Here is a 15,313-nt window from a genome sequence, read left to right as displayed (position 1 = left end):
CTCTCATTTTATCGGCATTTTATCTTCTCTCCATGGAAGCGAGCATTAGTGCATTAATCTTAATATACTTTCTGTGACCAAAATAATTCAAACGAATACTCAGTTTCTTGAATGCTCTTAACATTTTTCACTGAGTCTGTGCTCAAATAAGTCAGACTTTCTCTCTGTTTTCTTTAATTTTATCAAAAAACTTGAAAGAGAATCGTTCTATCAAGAATGCTATGTTACTTTTGTGGAGAAAAGTTAGTATCAGTAATTTTGTGAAGTTTTTCAGATACCAGACAATCATTTAAATTCCCTCTTTTTTTTATGAAATTGATGATTAATAAGGTTATAGTGTCTAATTGATAGCATTCTGACATTAAAAATGTTAATGGTATAAAATATGTATATGATCCTATTTCATAAAATATGTAAGGGTAGCACATATGATTTTAGCAACTTTGTTAAGAACTAAATGACTCTGGATGTATGGATTTATTTCTGTGTTCTCGATTATATTCCTTTTGTCTCCCATGTTCTTAAGCCTGTACTATACCATTTTGCCTGCCATAGGTCACAATTTACAATGTCCCCAACTGTTTTCTCTTTTCATCAAGACTTCCTTGACTAACCTAACATTTTAAAGCACTAAAATTTGTAGTAACTATGTAACAAAAGCAGAAAAGTTACATAAATGGACTACTTTCACAGAAACAACTGCAATACAGATTATTACTTAAATTAGTTTAACTTACTCTTGTGTGTTCAAGACAATAAGAAATATATCAAAATTGTATTTCCTATATTATTGAAGCAATAAATAATTTTAATTTATACAACAGTTATATTTGATAACAAATTAGATAAACTTTGTTATTAACAGACATTTAACATTAGTGGATTTGGTAGCAGAGAACATGTGATCATGATAAAGAATGACTGAGTCTTTCAGTGGGAGGACAGAGCACAAATTATAAAACTCAAGTTGTCATTTCACAGGCTTGAATCAAATCTATTTTCTTCATTGGAAAATCATTTTTTTCTGTGATTTTTTCTGTATAATTTTTTTCCAACAAATTATTTTTCTTTACCCAGTTTACATTAAAATTTGTATCAATTACTTGTAATATCTATCAAAATACTAGCTTTGCTTACCCACACATGAAAGTATTAGTTTTTCCTTTCTTTAAGTATTCTTTGTTGTTTTGCTTCATTTTAATCTTTCTTTCTAGCTCTCTTTATTTCTCAGGTGCAGCATCCGTGGTGTGTACTCACTCCTTCCGCTCAAAGTCTTTCTGCCTACCATGGCACATTTTCCCCAGTGCACAGTTAACTCTTCTGCAGGTGCATTCTCTCACAGGAGTAGCAAGCTAGAAAACAATGTTTAGAGGTCCCGACTGCAGCTTTGGGACACTCAGACTAGCAGGATACCATACAGTTCCGTCTGTTCGCTATCTTAGGCCGTGTTCTATTGCTGAGGGGAGACACCAAGAACATGACAACTCTCGTAAAAGAAGGTGTTTATTTGAGGCTTGATTAGAGTGTTAGAGGCTTGGTCCTTTATCATCACGGTAGGCATCATGGCTGCATGCTGGTAGACATGGTACTGGAGTAGGAGCTGAGAGTTCTTCATCTGGATCTGTAGGTGGCAGGAAGAAACCGTGAGGCACTGTACCTAGCTGGGATTCTGAGCTAAGAGCTTAATTGCTCCTCTCCTGCACCCAGTAACACCCTTCCTCAGAAAAGATCACCCCTACCCCAACAAGCCTACCCTTCCTAATCCGTCTAAAGTAGTGTCTCCCCCTGCTGACTAAGCATTCAAACATATGATTTTATGAGGACCATTCTTATTTAAACCACGGCATTCCACTACCTGGTTCCCATAGGTCTGTAGCCACAATGCATTCAGTTCAACTTCCAAAGTCTTCACAGTCTATTAGTCTCAACACTGCTTAAAAGTACAAAGTTCAAAATCTCATCTGAAACTCATAGCAATTTTCCAACTGTTCCCACCTGTAAAATCAAAATAAAAAGAAAGCTGATCACATACTTCCAACATACAAATAGCAGAAGAAATATATTAGCATTCCAAAGGAGGTTTAAAAAGCTTAGGGAGGAAATAGTGGATGGAAGAAAGACGGGAAAACAGCAGGGTAAACTCGAAATTTCATATCTCTGTGTCTGAAGTCAAAATATTCCTTTGATTTCCCATGCCTTTCAGCATTTTTGGCTGCTACATACTGCTCTCCCTTGGAGGTGCTTTCATAACAGGTCTGCAGCCTTCTCAAACAGGTATCCCATAGCTCTAGCATTTCCAAAATCTTGGGGTATTCAACCAAATCCAGACTTTGCCTTCACGGGTACAGACGATGGCCTCTCTGGGCCCGCATGCAGAGGCACCCTTTCTGGATTCCTCACCTCAATCACTTCCCTTGGCCACAGAGGGAGGTTTCACAACACCTTCATTATATCCTTGCCTTAAAACCAGAGCCAAGTTCTGCAGCTCCCTAGGGTGATACATGGCCTTCTTCTTTCCTGCTTCTTTTACAATACATCAGCGTACTGTTGTTGATGGTTTCATTCACTTCTTAAGCTTTTTCTTAATTCCTTTTCAGAAGCTGGAAGTTTAGCTGCTCTGAGGTCGCCATTCCTCTTTGTCCATTTAGAATCATGATTTTTCTTTAAACGTTTTATCTCCTTTGAGCATTGGACTTGGCTTCATTAAACTTCCTGGTACTCCTTTCTCCTCAAAGTGTATGTTTTTTATTCTTTTTCTTGCTCAGCTTGCTATTTTCTATTTTAGATCTGCATAAGGGTGACCATTGATAACCATACAACAGACACACCTCTTTTTACAAGACCATACCTCTTAATCTTTGGGGTGGTTTGAATATACTTGGCCCAGGGAGTGGCACAATTTGGAGGTGTGACCTTGCTAGAGTAAGTGTGGCTTTGTTGGAGAAAGTATGTCACTGAGAGTGTATGTAGGCTTTAAGAACCTTGTCCTAGCTGCTGGCAAGCCAATTTTCTCCTAGTGGCCTTCAAATAAAGATGTAGAACTCTCAGTTCCTCCTATACTATGCCTGCCTGGACACTGCCATGTTCCTGCTATAATGATTCTGGACTGAATCTTTGAACCTGTAAGCCAGCACTAATTAAATGTTGTCTTTCATTGAGTTGCTTTGGTCATGGTGTATGTTCACAGCAGTAAAACCCCAACTAAGACAGTCCTTTTGTAATAGTGCCACTTACTGATGACTGGACATTCAAATATATGAACTGATGGGTGTGGTTCTGTGCTTTTCTTCATGTCTGGGGTGTTGGAATATCACAGAGATGCCACATGGGGAGGGGAAATATTACTAAGTTCCTTTCTCAGATGCTCGGGGAAGACTAAAGGCAGCCTAAGTTAGGGTTTCCAGCCCATGTTTCTCCAGGTGAGGCTGTAGTTCTCAACTCCTAGGCACTTAGATGAAACTGGGAAGCACGAAGAGTTGAGAATGTGGCTCCTGTCCTCCTGCATACCCAGATGCCACAGAAGACCATGAGCAGTTGGGAACAGGTTGTGGGCCTGAGATGAGCCCGCAGTGGGGGAGAGAGTGCCAGGAGTGCAGAGTTCCAATCCTACCTGTCCTCAATGAAGGGGACAGCCCTTGCTTATCCAAACTGCTCATTCAAGTAGATGAAGTTTTACAGTAAGGGATGCCCTGGAAGAGAAGCGTATTGTTTGTTAAATCCATGGAGCCTATCTTGATACCTCATTAGCACAAAGAACTCTGGGTTTCTATACTATATGACCAGTTGTCATGGTCTTCTTAGTGGGGTGTCATGGTCACATATTCCAGTACAGGAACCTGGTCGGGAGTAGATTTGAATGTCTGCGATTCCCATTGATGAGAATTGCTGGGGTTCCTTAATCTGCTCGACCTTACCAGTGACACAGGCTACTGCCCCATATATGGGGCCATTAATATTTAAACCACTATATTTCTAAGTTACGTACCAACCCATTATAATATGTGAAACATGATGTGGGTTACAGTCCTCACACATGTACATAGACACATGTTGCATTGTGTCCCTTTGTCGTTTTTTCTAACAACATATCTTTTCATCTGCACTATGGCACCTATGACTAAATTTGGATAAGCTTCAAAATGTAAATAATCTTGTATAGTCTATAATAGTCCATTGTTTAAAAGCTATTTTCTATTGAATATAAGAAAGTGCAGATGGGTGCATCTTTCCAAGAATATTGAATTCTGGTTTCAGAGAAATCTCATAATCTCACACTAGCAGGTACATTCAGTGAGACACAGCCACACATAGTTTCTGCATTTTTCAGTCACTTTACTCCAGTGCTTAATTAGTAATTATATAAATAAAAATTCTATTGAAATATCTAAACATGTATAATGAGTCTAAATAAAAATCTTAGCTGATTTACCATATGGGCAATTTATAATCACACCTATTTTTAATATAATATTTTTGTCTCAATAAATTGATCACAGACAAAAAAAACCCTTTCATGTAAAACTTAAAAATCATGCTTTTAAAAACACTTTTTTTTAGGGAAAATGAAGAAATTCCCATTAGAACCAGAGTCAGGAGGACAGGCAGGATATGAAATAGTAGGCTGTTTTTAAAAATGGCAATTGAAGAGGGATATAGAGTGAGGGCATTTGGAAGAAGTTGAGAGGTAGAAGATATAATGAAAGAACATTATAAATATATGAAATTCTCAAAGAATCAATAGAAAAGCATTGAAAACCCCATAATTTCCTATTTTCTATAGGTATAAGACCAAAAATATCTTATTATGAAGTATCCTTTACTTCCATTTTTAATCTATAGAAACCATAGTATCTGTATAAAACATGGCCATGACTGAGATATTATACCACATAAAGAAGTAAAAAGAAAGTCAAGTAAATTTCTTGGAATTTACTAACTATTCACATGAGAGAAGACTATTTTTTCTCATCATGGTCATAACATCTTTAGTCAACCATTCTCTAGGCTCATCCTTTCTGAGCCCACAATGACCATTATCCTTCTGCCTCCTCTGATTTCAGCTGCTTGAAGTGCACATATGCATGGGTTTGTGTAATGATTTCTTGTGTTGTGTTGCATAAATGGAGTGATTCACAGAGTATTATTAACTTCAAAACATAAATTAGAGGACTTGAGATGTTTGCACTTGGAATCAATGACAACGTTTTAAGATACACTGATCATCAGTCTTAATCAATATAAAATTATACTTTCTTGAAAACAATTTTACATCTCCTATCTTGTGAATTTAAGTGTAAAATATATTTTTGCCTTCAGATAGGCAGAAGATACTATGTAAATCACTACAAAATAAATATTAAGTGCCTTAAATGATGGCGAATCAAGTGTAATCAACTCCCTTCAAAGTCAAGTTGAGGTGATCTCTGTAGTAAAACAATTTTTAATTATTTCAAGGAGTCAATTCCTTGTTAATGTTAATTTAATGTGCTTGAGATTCTTTAAGAAATACTGTTAAATAAATCAGTTTCACATATTTTTCTTGGTATTAAAGTCATCTTTGATGCACTGAGGTATTTAGCTTTCGAGAATAGAGGAATCATGTGTCTTGGGAAACCTCTACTTTTGTATAACTTACTGATAAAAATTTAAAAAAAATCACTCTTCTTTTAGAATATCCTTAAAAACTCACAAGAATTTCCTATTCTTCTATATTATTTTCATAAGTAATTTGGATTAAACATTAATTTAATGCTCAAAATTCAATCATGAGATAAGAAAATATAATTTAGAGTAATATTACAAAAACATGTAACTAAATTAAGATGAAAGTAAATAAAACTGAAAATATCTTTCAAAGTCACAGGAGAAATTTTTTTTCCTAATTCATTCTGTTTCATTCATTAAATATCTGCAGTCCTGAGAGTCCAAGCCATAGTCCAGCAGGATACCTGTTTTTCACGATTAGATAAAGAGAGTTGGTCGGAGGACTGATAACTATCCACACTCCTGGGAAGAGCTGTCAGGCCAAATCAGATTGAAATGCAGCCCAACAGAAACGGAAGAACAATATTCTTATTTCAACCTCCTTCAAACTTCATAGGCTCTCCCAGTTTTCTAGCAGGTGCAGTGCTATATTATTCATATTGCATCTGTCTTGACCATGGAGGAAGCAAAGGATAGTGAATAGAGTTTCAAACACAACCTACAGGGAAATTATTTTATTATTTGAGAAATAATTTTGGACCTAGTTGAATCTTATTCTCATAGTAATAAAAGGTAAAAAGAATAGAACATTCACAACTAAATATTCGGCAGACAAAAGTATTCTTGTACAGTTTCTTTGGTTTATTAGGTTATGCAAAGTTCTTAATCTGATAGAATAACAGAATGCGTTTCATTTGCATCATTGGAAAACAAAGTAAGATAATTGTAACAATGTATCCTGCGTCTATATGGTGCATTTTGTGCAAATGCCTTGTGAATATTGAAAACATGGTGACTAGCCCTTATCCTGTAAACATTCAATCAGTTTCTATGAAGTTCTAGGTACAGGGCTATAAAAAATGGGGAAGGATTTCCCAATACCCCACTCATTCTGAACTCAGATATGCTCCATTACTTAGAAGGCATTCCACTGATAGCAACTAGTTTTCAATAAATAAAGAGTAATGGGCATGATACTGACATAAAGCATTGACACCATCAACTTTTGGCAACCTAGAGACTCACAACAAACACATAGCAGATCTATGTTCTAGGAGTCTTTTTTCTAGGTGCTAGCTGTTGCTGGAAACGAGGTCACTGTCCAGAGTTCTGAAAGACATCGGGAATCCTCCACTTTCCATTGCCTGAAGGTCAATAGTCGCGTGGTCTAGCCCATGGGGCTTTCAATTGGGGAGAGAGTTTCTGTGAAACTAGGTAACCCATCAAATATCTGGGCAGAGAATGCATGCTAGGAATGAAAAATCGCAGGAATCAGCTATATCTGTCCAGTACACATATGGATTTACAGGGTCAGGTAACACTGATAATTCTCTCTTTCCACCATATGTGACTTAGGGATAGAACTCACAAATTCAGATGGCCATGCTTGGAAGCAGATGTCATTACCAGCACAACCTTCTCACTACCCTGAGATGTTTAACTTTATTAATTACCTTTTCTGTGTCTGTGGTGATATCATACTTTTTTCTCTCCATTGTGTTGATATGCTGTTTTCTCATTCACACATACAGAATCAGTCTTTTGTCTTGAGATAAATCTCACCTAATTATAGTTAATGGCATTTTAGTTGTGATATCGGATTCAATTTGGTAGAATTTTTTACTGATTAATTTTTATGTTATTTATCAGGAACATAATCCTGCAGCTTTCTTCAAGCTGCATCTTTATCTGATTTTATGTCAGAGTAATGTTATCCTTGTACAATGTATCTATATAGATTCTTTTTGGCTTCCTTTACAAGACAATTAAAGAATTAATACTTGTTCATTTGAACACTTCCTGAAACTAAATAGGAAGGCCACCTTGCCTTATTTTATTTGATGGAAATTCTTTATAACTGGTAAGATTTGTGTCACTGATTATTAGTCTTCAGGGTTTCTGTCATTCAAGCCTGGTAACTTAAAGTTGAGGAATTTGATCATTTCTTTTATCTAATGTCATTGCATAGTGGTGCTTATAATAGCCTCTAATAATTTTTGGCTGTCTCTGTAGTCTCAGCTATAGTTTTTTAATCTTCAACGCTGATTTTGAATATTTCCTTGCTAATCTACTTAAAGCTTTTAAAATGTTACTTACCTCTAATTAAAGAAGAAATTATGTGTACTATACTGTGCATATCTGTATGTGGGTAGGTGTGCCTAAAGAGTGTGAAAAGAGACCAGAAGACATGTTGGATTAGCTGCAGCTGGAGTCACAGGTGGCTATGGGTCAGTTATGTCAGTTTTGGGCACTGAACTTGAAAACCCTGAAAGAGCAATATAGACACTGAATACTGAGCCTCACCTCCAGTTCAGTTTTCTCACTAGTTCTTCCGGGCATCACTTACATTCACATTGTATTGTTTTTTAAAAATTGAAAATGGATTATTATACACAATATAGTCTGATAATGATTTCTCTACCCTCAAATCTTCCCAGATCCTTTTTACTTCCCTCACACTCAGATCCACATTCTTGCTTGTTCTCAGTCATAAGAAAATAGCCACCCAAAAGAAAAGCAAATTAAAAAAAATGAATAAAATCAAGGAGTCAAAAAAAGCAAAGGAAACACTTACAGATGGACACACACACATACACAAAACACACACGCACACACATACACACAAGCAAACATAGATATTCATTAATTGGAGACAATGATATTAAGCAAAATATTTATAGGAGAAAAATAAATGAAGAAAAATACAAAAAAGCACTGTGAGAGAAAATAAAGCAAAGCAAAACAAAGCAATACAAAACAAAACAAAGAACAGAAATGTTAAAAAAAAATCCCCAAAATTACAATAAACTTGGTTTTGTGTTGGTCATCTATGGCTGTTCATGGATCCTGGATTTAAGAGTGGTTTTTCTATGCAGTGAGACTTCTGTAGAGAAACTCAGTTCTCATTTGTGAGTGGTTATAGGTACTGGGTTAGGAATGTGGACTTGTGTCTAGTTCCACAATCACCCTTGGGATCCTGTCGGGTCCACACCATATAGGTTCTGTGTGTGCTGCCACAGTCATGGCAAGTTTGCGTGTGCATCTTTACTGCTTTGTTTAGGAATGCTCTTCTCCATCTGCACCGGCTCTTACGATCTCTCTGCCTAGTCTTCTTCAGGGTTCCCTGAAACTCAAGGGTGAGAATTGATGGAGTCATTTGGTTTGGGGTCCAGTGCTCCAAGGTCTCTCATTCTTGCATATTGTTTATCTGTGGTTTTCTGTATTTTCTCTCATTTGTTGCAGTGGAAGGTTCTCTGAAGATGGCTGAGTAAGAAACCCTGATCTATAAGCTTATTAGAATGTCATTAGTGGCCATTTTGTTGCTACATTAGAGTTTAGTTTTCCCACAAGTCTATGGCCTATCTAGTTTGAGGCCCTCAGCCATGCAAGCAGTATTGTTGATGGGTTCCATCTTTAAAAGTAGGCTTTAAGTTCAACCAAATATGGATTCGTTAATGCCATAAGCTTTGCAAACTATTGGATATGTTTGTAGCTGGTTTGGCCTTTAAATTTATACTTTGGTACTGTACTGGCTGGTTTTGTGTCAACTTGATACAACTTGATACAAGGTGGAGTTTCACAGAGAAAGGAGACTCAGTTGAGGAAATGACTCTATGAGATCCAGCTGTAAGGCGTTTTCTAAATTAGTGATCAAGGGGTGGGGGAAACTTACTATGGGTGGTGCCATCCTTGGGCTGTTAGATTTAGGCTCTATACAAAAGCAGACTGAGCAAGCCAGGGGAAGCAAGCCAGTAAGTAACATCCCTCCATGGCCTCTGCATCAGCTCCTGCTTCCTGACCTGCTTGAGTTCCAGTCCTGACTTTCTTTGGTGATGAACAGCAATATGGAAGTGTAAGCTGAATAAACCTTTTCCTCCCTTACTTCGTCATGATGTTTGTGCAGGAACAGAACTCTGACTAAGGCAGGTAGTATGCAGAGCTCTTCCCGTACTGTAAACACTATTCAGTAGGGGTGAAGGCTCTCGGTGGGTACCAGCTTGACTTTCCTGTGCACAGTGACTTGTGTAGGTGCAGTTCTCCGCAATCATGCCTTCCCATCAGTATTTAGAGAGCCATCAGTTGTCTTTACAATACTTTGATTCATGTGGGATTTTCTGAATCAGTGGAGACTCCAAATCCCTGCCATTTGGTGATTTCACATGATACTTCATACATACATCTATTTTAGCAAATGTTACTGTATTAGGTTTCCATACGACCCTTCAATTAGCCGTTAGTCTTAGCAGCACCTCCCATAGTCTCCCCTCACCTTTGTTTTCCTCTGCTCTCCTTCCCACTTGTTTCTCCTGTTCTGGTCATGCTTCCTTTTATCCATAATAATTTACTTTATTTCCCCTTCCTCAAGTGATCTGATCCTCCCCTGTGGTCATTTATTTCATACATACAACCTCTGTGGTTATATGAATTGTAAGCTGCTTATCAAACACTTGATAGCTAACATCAGCAAAATATACATACACATTTGTATTTTAAGATCTTAGTCACTGAGTGATCTAAGTCACTCAGTCAAAAATAAGATAATATTTTCCGAGTTCAATCTATTTATCTGCAAATTTCATCTTCTTAACAGCTGAGAAATATTCAACTGTGTACGTATGACATATTTTTCTTTATCTATTCACCCACTGATAGACATGTAGACTATTTCCAAAATCTGACTATTATGAGTAGAGTAGTGATAAACAAGACTGAACACATATCTCTGTGGTAGGATGTAGCTCTGGGGTATATACCCCAGAGTTGAATATCTTGGTCATATGCTAGATGTCTTTCTGTTTCCTGGAGGAACTTACACACTTATGTCCATAGTAGCTGTATGAGTTTGTACTCCAGCCATCAAGGGATAAGTATTCTTCTTGTACACCCTTGCCATCAGGAGAACATATTTGTTTTATTGATCTTGGCCATTCTGACTGATGAAAGAGGAAATCTCAAAGTTGTTTTCATTTTCATTGTTGTGATGACTAAAGGTGTTGACCACATTTTAGTTGTGTCTCAGCCACTTTTGTTTACTCTTTTGAGAATTCATTTCTGAGAATTCTGTTTAGATATGTACACCATTTTTTCTTTAAAATTGGGCTCTTTGAGTTTTTGTTGTTGTTGTTTTCCTTTCTTTTTTTCTGATGCTCACTTTTTTCTTGGGTTTTTTTTTAATATGTTTTATGTATTAGCCCTCTATTGATGTTTAGCTGTTAAAAACACTTTCCAATTCTATAGCCTGTTGGTCTGTACTTTGTTATACATAAGCTTTACAAATGTATGAGATCTCATTAATTTTTATTGGATAATTTATTTATTTACATTTCAAATGTTATCTCCCCTCCTGGTTTCCACTCTGCAAACACCCTATTCTATCCCTCCTCCCTCTGATTCTATGAAGGTACCTGCCCATTCCTAGCTCACTGCCCTAGCATTCCCCTATCATCGAGCCTCCAGAGGACCAAGGGCCTCCCCTCCCATTGATGCCAGATATGGCCATCCTCTGCTACATATGCAGCTGGAGCCATGGGCTACTCCATCTATATTCTTTGGTTGGGGGAGTTCTGGAAGGTCTGGTTGGTTGGTATTGTTGTTCTTCCTATGAGGTTACAAACCCCATCAGCTCCTTATTCCTTCTTCTAACTTCTCCATTTGAGACCCCCATGCTTAGTCCAATGGTTGGCTACAAGAATCCACATCTGTCTCAGTAAGGCTCTGGCTGAACCTCTCAAGAGACATCCATATCAGGCTCTTGTAAGAAAGGAATTCTTAGCATCCGCAATAGTTTCTGGGTTTGATGACTGCATATGGGATGGATCCACCTTAGGTAGGCAGTCTTTGGATGGGCTTTCCTTCAGTCACTGCTCTGTTCTTTGTCCTTGTTTTTTGTTTCTTTTCTTTTTAAGACAGGAGCAATTCTGGGTTAAAAGTTTGGAGATAGGTGGGTGGCCCCATCCCTCAACAAGAGGCTGTGCTTAAACTCTGGATAGGCTCTCTACAGGTTCTCTCTCCCCTTTGTTGGTTATTTTAGCTAATGTCATCCCTGTTGGGCCCTAGGAGCTTCTTTACTGGTATCTGAGAATTTCGCTACCCCAATTCCCCATCCCCAATCGCTATCAACCTCTGTTCAATTTCCTGACCCTCCATTCATTTCTCTCTTCCCTTCCCACACCTGATTCTGCCCTCCCACTTTTTCTGTTCCCCCTTTCTTTCTTCCAAGTCCCTTCTACCTCCCACCTCCTGAGATTAGTTTGTTCCCCTTCTAAGCAGGACTAAAGCATCAAGTCTTTGGTCTTTCTTCTCCTTAATTGTTGTTCTCAGTGCCTTAGCTAACAGTGTTCTGTTTAGAAAATCCTTTCCTGTATGAAGGAGTTTAAGAAAATTCTTCACATTCTCTTCTATCAAGTTCTGAGTATCTGGTTTTATGTTGAAGTCATTGATTCATCTGAAGTTGAGTTTTGTGCAAGATGATAAGTTTTGGAACTTTGGATTCTTTTATGTGCATCCATCGAGCTTCATTAGCACCATTTGTTGAAGATGCTGTCTGTATCCCATTAGGTATTTCTGACTTCTCTATCAAAAATCAGGTGTCTATAGGTGCAAGGAATCATGGAGTTGGTCTGACCATAGTCCATGGCTCCTGGGGCATGATGTACCTTCTGGTTGGTTCCTGAGAGAATGATGCACTCTCCCAGGCAGTGAGCTACTCAGGCTGCTTTGTGTTTCCCTGTATTTTCCATTACTAGTCAAGAAAGCATGGAAGCTTGGCAGGACACTTGGTCTTAAGCTATAATCTTTTGTATTCCATGTAACATGCAAAAATCACCGTACCCTGGTGATTACAACTGTACTGATCTTGATAATTGCCGTTCTACTCTGTTTCTGAAAAAATATAGAGTCTGCTTTCTCAAAATTATTGCAGCCTTGGTTGTGCTTTGCCCTCCTCAAATCTAGCCCAATTTATTTCCTCACACCTATATCAGCTGACTTTGGCCTATAAGGATGTGAGGGTGCTTACACTCAAGCTATGTAGATTTATGTTTGCACTTTCGATGCTGTTTTCATTATTATATAATTATAGTGAAGTTTGAGGTTAGAGATGGTGGTCCTTCTAGTCTAGTAGTTCTTTTATCATTAGGATTGTTTTATCTAACCTGCTCTCTCTCTCTCTCTCTCTCTCTCTCTCTCTCTCTCTCTCTCTCTCTCTCTCTCTCTCTCTGTGTGTGTGTGTGTGTTTACATATGAAGCTGAATATTGTCCTTTTAATTTTTGTAAAAAATGTGTTTGAATTGAATTTGGTATTTCACTAAGTCTATAGATTGCTTTTGTCAGGAATGTTGTGATTTGCTGAATTTATGTTTTAGATCCATGGTCACAGTACATCTTTCCATTTTCTTAGTTGGTGAATTACGTGTTCTTCTCTATCTATTCTTGCTAGTTTTGTTTGAAGTATTTTTTGTCAGATATTAAATGACTGGACTGAATTGTTGTTTTGGGGTTCATTTGCTTGAAATATCTTTCTCTATTCTTTTATCCAGAGATGATACCTATCCTTACTGTTAAGGTATGTTTCTTTGGAGCACAGAATCTTGTATCTATATCCAATCTGTTTAATTGTGTTTTGTGATCAGGAAATTGATACCATTGGTATTGAGAGTTTTCCATGGACTGTGTATGTTGGTTCCTGTTATTATACTATTAAAGTGTGGGGTCTCCTCACCTCTTTTTATTTGCTGGTCTGAGATTATTCATTCTTTTTCTCTGTATGTGGTTAACCTCTGCAGGTGGTGTTTCCTTTTTAGCATCTTCTGTAGGACTAGATTTGTAGATAGATATTGTTTCAGTTTGGTTTTATCCTGGAATGTCTTTTAATTATCCATCTATTGTAATTGAAACTTTTGCTGGGTATACCATTCTGGGCAGGCATCTATGGTCACTTAGGATTTGTAAGTCATTCATCAAGGCCTTTCCAGCTTTGAAAGTCTCCACTGAGGAGTCAGTACTTATTCTAATATGTCTGGCTTTATATGTTACTTGGTCTTTTTTTCCTTGAAGCTATTCATATTCTCTGTTGTTGTCCTATGTGTTTAATGTTTGATCATTATGTGTTGTGAGGAACTCTTTTCTGGTCTTGTCTATTTGGTGCTCCATATTCTTCTCATACCTTGATAGACCTCTCTTTCTACAGGTGAGGGAACATTCATGATTTTGTACAACATATTCTCTGGGCCTTTGACCTGGATTTTATTGACTTTGTATATTCCTATTTGTGATCGCTACTCTTGATTGTCACTTTGAGTGTATTCGGATGAACTATAAGGCAGAAATAGAAGGCAGACCTGAGATCCAGATCTTGGATCACAACATGACTTTGGTCTGAATCTTGAAGCTGGAAGACCCAGGTTTTTGATCTGCATATAGGCAAGATGACAGGGGTGTTTTATTCAGATCTTGAGGTGGAAAGACGCTCCTATAATCTGTGCACCCTTAATAGGGACCATCCCTTCTGCTGGAAGCCTATAAGGACAATGAAAGAAAAAGAAAAATTTTTTTCATTGCCTGATTGCCCTTGCTTTGCTAACACATCCATTCTTTCACTGGCATCCTATCTCTTCAGGATTTTAGCATGTACAAAAGACCAGCAAGATACTTTTCCTCATAGGACTGAGCAACTTTTAGATTCTGGAACTTTCCATTCATAGTTAGCCATTCTTAAATTAGCTGGGTTACAGCCTGTAAGACATTCTAATAAATTCCCATAATATACAAACACATAAAGATACATATGTACATATGCACATTCATATACATGTATTATATGCACATGTGTATATATATATATACATATATACATATACATACATATGCATTGACATCATATACCTAGGTATCATACACATAGAGGTCATGTACATATATATCATATCATATAGGTACATATATCATATCATATATGTACAGTGGTTTTCCCCCAAAATGTATTGGGGGAAGTTTTATTGATTCGTTTTCTTTGTCATGTACTGAACAGTTTTCATTCCATTCCACTCTGTGCTTTCATAGGTTTCATTAATGGATTTATTTATATCTTGTTTAGATTATTTATCATATGTATAATTTTAATTTTGAACTTTTTTCTTCGATTTCAGGTATATATTGCATTTCTCATGGCCTACTTCAGTAGGATTGTTGAGCTCTTGTAATGATACTGTTTTTTTGCTGGCTTCTGCGCATTGGCTTGGAGTGATTGGAATTCCAAGTATTTATATTGGTCTTCTCTTTGTGGGAAGTTGTACTTTGTTCCTTCCCTAGATGTTAGGAGCATGTGTTGTCTGTGGTTTGCTTGCTAGGTGTGATTACTGAGGATCCTGTCATACAAGAGTAAGGATGTGCTGGAACGGTGGCACGAAGAAGGATGGGTATAGGAAAGGATTTGTTTAGTTGCCTGGAAGTGGGGAAGAGGAGAAAGATGCCACCATATCGATTCACCTTGTTTCATACTGCATGTACTTAGTCTCCACCGTAGGACTAAACCATCACAATGGATTATTAATCTGCCTTATTTATCTAGGTCTACTTCTGGAGCGCCAACCTCAACTGGTTGAACAAATCC

The sequence above is a fragment of the Micromys minutus genome (genome assembly GCF_963924665.1).
Source record: "Micromys minutus genome assembly, chromosome: 13".
Classification (NCBI taxonomy): domain Eukaryota; kingdom Metazoa; phylum Chordata; class Mammalia; order Rodentia; family Muridae; genus Micromys; species Micromys minutus.
Note: the sequence above shows the minus strand (reverse complement) of the source record.